The sequence below is a fragment of the Dromiciops gliroides genome, chromosome 2 (assembly GCF_019393635.1).
Source record: "Dromiciops gliroides isolate mDroGli1 chromosome 2, mDroGli1.pri, whole genome shotgun sequence".
Lineage (NCBI taxonomy): Eukaryota > Metazoa > Chordata > Mammalia > Microbiotheria > Microbiotheriidae > Dromiciops > Dromiciops gliroides.
Window position 1 is genome coordinate 179,552,472 of NC_057862.1, and position 9,676 is coordinate 179,562,147.

The 9,676-nt window shown below is 45.1% G+C and overlaps 5 non-coding genes and 1 pseudogene across 5 annotated transcripts; 3 read left to right on the forward strand and 3 right to left on the reverse strand.

Moving 5' to 3' along the window:
• The first annotated feature begins 2,473 nt into the window (after window positions 1-2,473).
• TRNAP-UGG lies at window positions 2,474-2,545 on the forward strand. The gene has a single exon. It is a non-coding gene; the product is annotated as a tRNA-Pro (tRNA).
• Window positions 2,546-3,926: 1,381 nt separating this feature from the next.
• Window positions 3,927-4,016, reverse strand: TRNAY-GUA. Its single transcript is given in 2 exon segments — window positions 3,927-3,962; window positions 3,980-4,016. It is a non-coding gene; the product is annotated as a tRNA-Tyr (tRNA).
• An 881-nt stretch (window positions 4,017-4,897) lies between these two features.
• Window positions 4,898-4,988, reverse strand: TRNAY-GUA. The gene is given in 2 exon segments: window positions 4,898-4,933; window positions 4,952-4,988. It is a non-coding gene; the product is annotated as a tRNA-Tyr (tRNA).
• Window positions 4,989-5,804: 816 nt separating this feature from the next.
• Window positions 5,805-5,877, reverse strand: TRNAT-UGU. The gene has a single exon. It is a non-coding gene; the product is annotated as a tRNA-Thr (tRNA).
• Window positions 5,878-7,713: 1,836 nt separating this feature from the next.
• On the forward strand, window positions 7,714-8,755 carry LOC122738495 (annotated as a pseudogene).
• A 574-nt stretch (window positions 8,756-9,329) lies between these two features.
• On the forward strand, window positions 9,330-9,401 carry TRNAP-UGG. Its single transcript has one exon. It is a non-coding gene; the product is annotated as a tRNA-Pro (tRNA).
• The last annotated feature ends 275 nt before the right edge of the window (window positions 9,402-9,676 follow it).

A 9,676-nucleotide genomic window follows, 5' to 3' on the forward strand; every position in this document is an offset into this window, starting at 1 on the left:
CCCCATCCCCCCCAAGAAGCGAAGTGCTCTTTTCTGTTCATTCTAGGGATTTCTATATTAAAAAGAGAGAGAGAGAGAGAGAGAGCTGGGATGATTCAGCTCATTCAAGAAAGGACTCTTTCTTTATAAGGCAGAAAAACAGGATCTGCAGGAATACATACAGGCCAACAAGTTGAAGAGTAGAATGTAGTTCTCAACAGCTTATTGTTCTCTTGTTTCCCGAGTTAGTATCTTTCCAAATTAGTCACAGACACTTATATCACAACACAGCGTCAGACAATGGCAGTGGTTGCGGGAGGTAGTAAGTGCATGAACTACTGAAAGACTTGACAGGAAAGAGACTTTTGCCCAGTTTGTCCAGGCACTAGTAACTAAACTTTGGATGAATCCCAGGGCCTTTTAGAGGGCAGATGAGTGAATTTCCAGTACATCAAGCTGGATACTTAGTTGAGTAGCAGAAAGAATACTGGACTTGGAGTCATGAAAACATTGCTTGGAATGTTGCCCGTGATACTAGTTGGGATGATTCTGGAGAGTTAACCTCTCTGAGCCTCAGTTCGTTCATCAATAAAATGGGGAAGTAATGCCTGCAAAACCAAACACATCGGTATTGTAATACCTAAGATACTAACCTCACAGATATTATTGTCCCCACTTTACGGATGAAGAAATGAGGCTAAGAGGGGTTGTCAGCTGCCAAGGGTCACACAACTAGTGACTATCACGAGGATGTAATTACATTTAAAGGAGGTGGTGTGTGTAAAGCCTTTGCAAACTTCTTTATCGATGGAAGGAGCACACATATAGATGAGATCCCAGACGCATTGCAGTCTCTTGCAGGGTTTCGTGGAGTTCAGACCGAAACACACAAATGGGCACTTCAGGGAAGCAGGAAGAGTTGGTTTAATGGGATCCAGTCCAGGAAATTCAACGTTCAATTTGTCAGGATTTGGGTAATAAAGGGGAGGGTAGAGACGCAACATGCGGATAACTGGGGTGGATGATTGGATAGGTCCACTACCCAAGAAAGTCAAAGAGAAAGTTCATACGGCCACTCGTATCCTTCCAAAAAAGGTTCGTTCGTTCGTGGCCCTAGACCAAAGAGCTGGGGAAACCCGGGAAGCTTCGCCCTGGAGAATTTTAAAGCACACATAATCTACTACTGTTCTTCCCTGGAGCCCTTTGTGTCTATAAGATGCCACTTCCGAAAGATTCCCTAAAACTTCTCTTTTCTCCCTAAAACTCTCTTCTTCTCTCTTTCCTATATTCCTCTCTACATCTTATCACTTTTCCAAATGTTCGTCGCACGGCCTAGTAATTTTACAACAGGTTCTCAGACATACTGGCCGTTAGAGGTCATCTAATCCAATTTCCTCAATTTAAAATGACCAAATGGAAGGCCAGTTAGGGTAATCTACGTGCCCTGGTGCACACAGAGTAGGGCAGGAACCTGAAAGGTCCAGTGAGATAAATAGGACTTGCTCTCAGGAAGCTGAAAATGGTTTAGTGGGAGTATGGAATGCGAGTAGATCAAGATGTCTTGACTTGACTGTCCTAGGCCTCTGTTTCCTCGTTTGTAAAGTGAAGCGGTGGTCTCTAAGGTCCCTACCAGCACTCGATGTAGATTTAATGATGTTAGACTAGTATGGATCAGCGTAGACAGGAGTCCCAAGGGCCAGCTTGCCTGACTTGGGAGCTCTCCTGTCCTGCAGCCCTTGAGGGTTGGGGTCTCCTTTAAGCCTCCAGGGTAATCCGGATCTAGAAAACTTCACGTGGGTTTAAGGTGCTCCACTGAAATCATCCTGGGCGGGATAATCAAATCACAGAGAATGAATGGAAGTTTAGGTAGGATAGATAGGGTAGGGGAGAGGGAGACGAAAAGAGAGTTCAGGGTAAGAAGAAGTGAGAGTCTGATCCACTCTTTGAAGTCAGTGGACGAGCTTTCGGTAGGCTTTAAGCCTATACAGTTTACGTTTATCTGTGTGTTTATGGAGGGTGTGAAGAGTCATCAGAATTATCTAATAATCTTTGTGAATGGAGTTGAGGTAGAAGTAGTTGAGGGTTGGGGGTGAGGAAGAGAGTAAGCTTCTCTGTCCTTGTGGGGTTAATACTGGGAGGAGGCTGCTCTTGTGTTTTTGTAACAATTACAGATGCCAGGTTTGCTAAGCCCCTGTTTCTGAGGTAGGCACTGTGAGGGGAGGGAAGAGTCCAGGGTCCCTACGTAGGTGTTGCAGAAGATGGGAGTGTGAGTCTGTGACTTTTTCAGAATGGGAGCTATGGTGAATGTTGTGTAGTGGTCTTAAGGGGGTGTGGCAAGGGGAATTAAACTGGACTGAAGAATAATGGAAAGGGGGGGAGAAGAACACTTATGAAGAACTCATTCTGTGTAATGTCTTCAAAATAAAATTCCCCAAGAACAGTAGGCTATTCATCTTCTCAAAAGCTTCCGAAGAAATATTATTGTCATAGAAGTGGCTCGTTGGTCTAGGGGTATGATTCTCGCTTTGGGTGCGAGAGGTCCCGGGTTCAAATCCCGGACGAGCCCACATTTTTGTGGGATTAATTTCTTCTCCCAATTGCAGAGAAAGAATTTAGCAGGACACAGTAATCGAAGAGGATTTCTAAAAGTTGCATTCTATGGGTCATCTCTCTATCCTCCTCTGTTTCTAAAATCCTGAAACAGGGATCGGTAACTTCCCTTTGAATTTGGTGGTGCTTACCAAATAAAGCTAGTAAACAGGCGGTGTTTTTCCATTATGCCAACCCTTTTCTGCCTTCCAACAGTGTTCATCCGTATTTCTATCTGGGCTGCATTCAATTGAGTAAGAGGTTGAAATTTGGAGTTTGCTGCAGCCTAAAAGAGCGCCAGCTTCTACTCAGTCTAAGTCTAGACTCACCCATCATCTCCTATTTTACTATCCTATTATTTTACTCGAAGATGATTTCACTCTCAAATGCTTAAACGGATAATTTGTGCCCGACCTGTGGCAGAACTTTCTGATCAGCCATAGTCCAGCACTCTGTACCTTGACCCCAACATCTTGATATCATTAGTCCTCTTCAAGTAAGAAGGATGGACAACAGCAACAAAGGAAAGTTCAGAGACTTTTCAACATTTTTATAGACTTGCAACACTGATGTAGAAAACGCGACCTCGACCAGGGCTTCTTAAACCTTTTCCACTCACGACCCTTTTCGCCCGAGAAATTTTTACGGGACCCCTGGTATATAAGTGTATAAAATAGGTACGGTATACATAAACTTTTACTGTTGCTAAATTTTTCGCGACCTCCACATTCAGTTAGGCGATCACATATGGCGTCGCGACTCACAGCTAAAGAAGCTTTGACCTAGACGACGGTGGGACTCAGCTAGCACAAATGCTAAATTGATGCAGCACCTCCTGGAGTCTTCCACTCTTCAGAGTACATCACTTCCCCTTCAAAGATTCACCATGATTGTTTTTTCCCCATTTAATTATTCAATTTACTTATTTTTAACATTCATTTAAATTTTTTTAGTTCCAAATTCTCTCCTTTCTCCTGTTTCTCCTCCACCTATTGAAAACGCAAGCGATGATATCAGTTATACACGAAATTGATGCTTTTTTAATTGAATCACTCAGACTCATCACCTCAATGCTTCCATTGATGTCGTCTCCATTTTTCCAAGTTCCCCGCAACTTAACTAGTGCCCTCTGAAAAACCGGCTGCTTTGGATTTAATTTGTTCTAATCCTTCTCCTAGAATTCAATTTTAGAAGACTTTGGATGCAAGACTTGACTCTTGAAAGAGCAGCCTAGGGGTAGGTCTGAGAAATCCCTTCCGCACCTAACCTATGGCTTCTTTTCCCTTCTAGTATAGGAAGTCTCACAGCTTTTGCAGACTTCGAGTGAGAAAGATTTGTTCAAAAGAGGTTGCTACCTCTCCTTCGAGCCGGAATCGAACCAGCGACCTAAGGATCACCACAGAGTTAGCCTCTACAGTCCTCCGCTCTACCAGCTGAGCTATCGAAGGGGGTATACTAAGCCGGCTCCACAGCGACTACCTGAAAAGTGCGGGAAAGTCTCGTCCGGGCCCTGGTTTGGGTTCGGTTCGGTTTTTCCTTTCATTCTCTGCATCTACAGAAACTACCCCCCCCCCTTTCTTTAATTCGTTCTCCCCGCTCCCCTTTCCTTCAAACTTTCCTATCTTATGTCTTCTCTTCCTTCCATTCTTTCTTCACAAATACCTGTGCATTTCTTGCACATGCAGGGAAATTCTCCGCTGGAGCCCACAGCTTGGCCTAATTTAAGAATGGAGTCTCCAAGTATCTTAAAGAAGGAGAGAGAACCACTCTCATGGAAACAATCTTGGTCCTTACTGCTATCAACATACACGCATGCATACACACACACACACGCATGCATGCATGCATGTCGATGGTTAGGACAAAAATAAGTATCCACCAGAGTGCTCGCTTTCCCGTCTTTCTAAAATCGGCCTTGTACACCACAAGGTCCAGGTTTCAAGTTGACGCCCAGTCTCTCAGCAACTCTAAGTTAACTTCTGCGATCCTCACTTGAGCATCACTTGAGTAAGGTTGAGCAGACAGACTAACTAGCTGGTCTCCAGATCAACGCAAAGCAGTGCAATGCAGCGAAGGTTAGTTAGCCCTTTGGGGAAGAGTCAGGAAGCGGTTGGTCCTCTAGTAGAAGAAGGTGCAGCAAGGGGTGGCGGTGGGGGGAACGCGGGCTGGGAATGCTCCTTTGGCGAGCATCGGAAAGGCGCGGGCGGCTGAAGGGTTGCTCACAGGTAGGGTGCCTTTCGTTCTCGGTGTGTGTATGACCGTTGGAGAAGACTGGTGGTTCCTGAGAAGGTCTCCAGTTGTGCGACCGGTGTCCAAAACAGAAAGCACCTCCTTCGAGCCGGAGTCGAACCAGCGACCTAAGGATACCTAGGAAGAGTCACCTCTACAGTCCTCCGCTCTACCAACTGAGCTATCGAAGGGTGCACGGAGAGACCTTGCCCCACGTCTTCTTTTATAGAAGGAGGACTGGTTGGCACTACATCTTTTCTTGCCTTCTCCTGAACCAAGGAAATTATGCCATCTGGCACGCTTGGCTTCGGAACGCCCTTCCCACCTGCTCCCAGCCGCAGTCTAAGCGCTTTCCACCTTCGCCACGCGGAAGGTGTCTGGCTTCATTTCTCGCTGCCCACTGCTAGCAGCTCACTTCCGATTCCCGCAGCGCCACCCGGCACCCAACTTGTCCTGACCGCATTCTTTCCCCTCCCTGCCTTCTTCAACTCTCCGGGAAATCGACAGGCTTTGGCAACAGTTTGGATATGGGGGGGGGGGGGGGGTAGGGGTAGGCCGTGAGAGACAGAGAGGAATTCAGAATGACTAGGTAGTGAGCCTGAGGGACTAAGGAGCATAGTATTGTCCTCTACAGTAATAAGGACCGTAGGGAGAAATATAAGAAGCCCCATTTCTGAAGAATTCCGTTTATCATGGCTACTCTACATCCAGTTTGAAATGTCTGATCAGGCAGGCAATTCGAAACTGGAGGCCAACAGAGAGACTGGGAAAGAATAGATAGATTTGAGGATCATTAGCATGGAGATGGCAATTAAATCCGTGGGAGCTGCTGAGATCACCTAGGGAAGTTGTATAGAGCAGCGCTTCTCAAAGTTTTTCCACTGCCGACCCCCTTTGCTCTCGATAAATTTTTACCGGACGCCGGGTATATTAAATAGGTATACATAATCTTTAGAGTGGACCTTTCACTTCTAAAGAACAAGAGCAAGTAAAAACGTTATAGGAGAAGGCCCCAGCGAGATTTGAACTCGCGACCCCTGGTTTACAAGACCAGTGCTCTAACCCCTGAGCTATGGAGCCCGCGTACACAGGGCTTCTTAAGGCAGCATTCCAGGAACGCCCCAGTTTTCTGCATTCTCATCTGTTACCTACCCGCTATTCCTCTTTTTGCTTGGCTTTGCAGGGTAAGGATACAAAGCTGGATCCATTCGCTTCCTTGTACTCGTCGTCAAAAAAAATCCACAGCTCAGCAGGGTGCAGAAAACCGCCAAGAGTAGCGTTTCGTAACTGAATTAGAAAACAACTGGGAAGCGACTACATTCAGAAGGCTCACTAGCAACGCCGACCACCCTTCTCACGCGGCACCCTCCACTGCAAGATCTCCACTAGATTTCCTCTCTTCACTGTGGTTTTATCTCCTTTCCTAAACTCAGAATGTTTTCTGGGAATGACTCGGCCAGAGCTAGACAAACTTTGCTTCATCCAGACTGAAGTGTCCAGTAAGGACCCAGTCCCAAGTCGGACGATGTTCTCGTCCCCAAAACAACTTCGAAATGCCAGGGTCATAGCAGGGGGTCTTGAGGTGGGTTCTTGTCCTTCAGACTCCCAAATCAGTAGGGGACTGAAAAAAACAATTCGGTTGTTCAGTAAATAGAGCACTGAGACTGGAGTGAGGAAGAACTAACTGAGTTTCAGTCCAGTCTCAGGCACTTACTACCTGTGTGACCCTGCACAGGTGACTTTGACCTCTATTTGCCTCAGTTTCCTTGTTTGTAAAAGGGGAATAATAAAAGCAGAGTTATGAAGATTTAACGATATAATGTCTTTAATGTGCTTTGCGAACCTTGAAAGTACTGCATGCAGCGTTTTAAAAGAGAGCACCCCGTACGATGTTGACAGAGAACTATCACTTCTTCACTGCAAGTCAGCGTGGATTATATTGACTTTAGGAATTCTAGGTTACCTTGGTCTCAGTTTTGGACAAGAAGAGCCTGACGAGATCCAGAGAAATAAATAGAACTTGCTTTAGGGGAGATGAAAACCCATTTGAGTGTGCAGTGTGGAGCATGAAGAGATGGCAATGCCTTGGGCAAGTCATTTAACCCACGTGGGCCTCTGTTTCCTCATCTATAAAGAGAGAGGGGAGGCTGAATGAGATGCCCTTTGAAATCTCTGCTAGCTCTCGATCTAGAGCTATGATCCTAAACCAGTGTGGACAAGTATAGACAAATGTAGATAGGATTCCCAGGGGCCAGTCAGGAAGACTGGGGAGCCCTTTAGTCCTGTCATCCCCTGAGCGTCAGGGTCTCCTTAAGCCCCCAAAGCGATGCATTTTCCTACCCACGATCTGGAAAACAACACATTGGCTTAAGGTGACGCAGAAATCATCCGCGTGGGACAGTTAAGTCTGAGAATGACTGGGAGTTTAAGCAGAAGGAGTGGGGGAGGAAATGAAAGACAGAAATGACAGCTTGATTCACTAACTGAAGAAACAACAGCCAAAGCAGAGTGAGATATGGCTTGACTTTGGGCCTGTGTGATTTTCTAGTATCTCTGTTGAATTGGGTGAAATATATAATAAACCCTGGTGGTAAGCAACAGCCTCGGAAGCTGGGAGCCTCAGCAAAGACTTCCTGCCAGCCATCCTGAGACAGCCTGCTTCTCATGTCTTGACATAAGGCTATAACTTTCCAACTTCAGCTACAGTGATAGCTAAGTTTGGAAAGAAACAAAAAGAAATCCCAGCTACACCTTCTAAAAAAGGATTTACTAGTGTGTCATTTTTGTTTTGTTTTCTTGGTTTTGGGTGGTGGTGTCTCATTATTTGCTCTCCAATTAACAACAAAAACAACAAAACATCAAGAGCAGCAACAACAGCAGAGGACAAAGAAAAGTCAATCAGGAGCTCCTAGTGTCATGACCTGGATGGATGACCAAAACAATCATGAAGAATGCTATGGATCCTTTAAAGACTATGTTACCTCTGCAAAATTTCTTCTTTATCTCGGCAATTCTCTATTCACCTGGGGAGGTAAGAAATGGCATTTTGCAATATCTGTGTTTCTGGTTGAGCTCTGTGGAGAGATCCTGCTTTTAACAGTTCTCTATGGGCTGATGGTAGCAGGCTCTGTTTTGGTCCTGAGAGCCATCATTGGACAAGAACGCAAGGCTTAAAGGGGCCCAGACTTCTTTGTACAGAATGTTCAGTCATAGTGTATGGCATCATCTTAATGATGATTTTCTTACATAAAACTGGGCTTCTGGATATATACTGAAGGCTGGGTTCTTACTTCCTCATATATCCTGATCCTCAATCCTGCAAATACTGCAAATCTGACCAGCACTGCAACTGGATTCACAATTCAGAGAGACTGAATTGTTGTTGCAGGGAATGACAGAAGCAAATTAGCAGATATGAATGCTACAATAGGAAGAATTGATCACTTAACCAATATTCTGACCCCGAGGCTTTTGGTCAGATAATGCCATTTAGCACTCCAGTGATTGGCTAGCTGTGGGTTCACTGCTGGATGGAATTTGGTGTCCGTGTGTGTAGAGTACCTCTTACTTTGGAAAGTTTACCCAGAAAACCCCAGCTCTGGCTTTGAAAACTACAAAGCAGATGAAACAGAACTGAAGGAATTAAATTTACAGAAAGCTACTGAGTCAAAAAACCAGGTGGGATCCCATCTGATGGCTGGGAAAGATCCCAAAAAGTATGAATTTGAGGATGAACAAGAGCCTGGCTGTGTTTCCTAGATATAGGAGGCTTTCTATATTTTTTCACGAGGGATGAATCTGGAACTACAACCCACCAGTGTTTCTGGCTGGCACTACTTTTTCTTTCCTCTATATGACTGTCCTGGGCTTTGACTGTATCACTACTGGCTGTGCTTACACTCAGGGTCTGAGTTGGTTCAGTGCTCGGTCAGGTTGGCACTTTTGTGTTAGCTACTGATGCACTTTCATGGAGACAATATGTTGGCTTTGAGCTCTTTCTTCTTTTTCTTGTTAATGTTTAATCTTTTTCTTCTTCCCTTTTCATTTTCCCGACAGTATGACCGTGTGATTTACTTTGCTGTAAAAAAAAATAGTGAATACTTCAATATAAATTTTTAAAAATAATAATAAACCTTTGTGGGGAAGTGGGATCGAAGAACAGGTGGGTGTAAGCTTGGCTGAACCTGGGCTTAGGGTGGGTGCAGGTGATAGCAATTATCTCCCATGTTTCCGGAACAAGCATTGTTCGGTGCGTAGAAGTTGGAATGAAGAGCACCCAAGGTCTTCTTGTCTGTAGAGCAGGAGACTGGTGTGTGCATTTGTGTCCTTTCTTGAGTGGCAGAGAAAGGTGAAAAGTGAAAGGTGTGTGGTGTTCCATGAAGGAGTTGTGGGCAAGCGAGTGTGAGGGAAGAATAATGGAAAAGAGAGGGGAAAGAACGGTTAAGGGAAACTCTTGCCTGGTATAGCGATTTCTCAAATCAGTCACCTTTTTCTTAACCTACTTCTGGGGAAAAGGCGAAGGGACTTCGTGTGGCTCGTTGGTCTAGGGGTATGATTCTCGCTTTGGGTGCGAGAGGTCCCGGGTTCAAATCCCGGACGAGCCCTAACTTTTTTACCTCTTCACATATCCTTTCGACTATTATCACTCTTCAGGTTAGGTTTTACAGCTTGGCGACACCCACCTGAGTTATTACTAAAGCGCATAGTCTGGACGTGAATAGATACGTGGTGCAAATATATACAAACAAAACAATAAACAAGTCAATCTCGGTTAGTGTTTTAAACTTTCCACTCTCGGACTCTTCCTGACCTGACTTCTTGCCCCTTCTCCCTGTCCGCTGCCTCCCTATATTTCTAATTACTATACTGGAACTTGGTG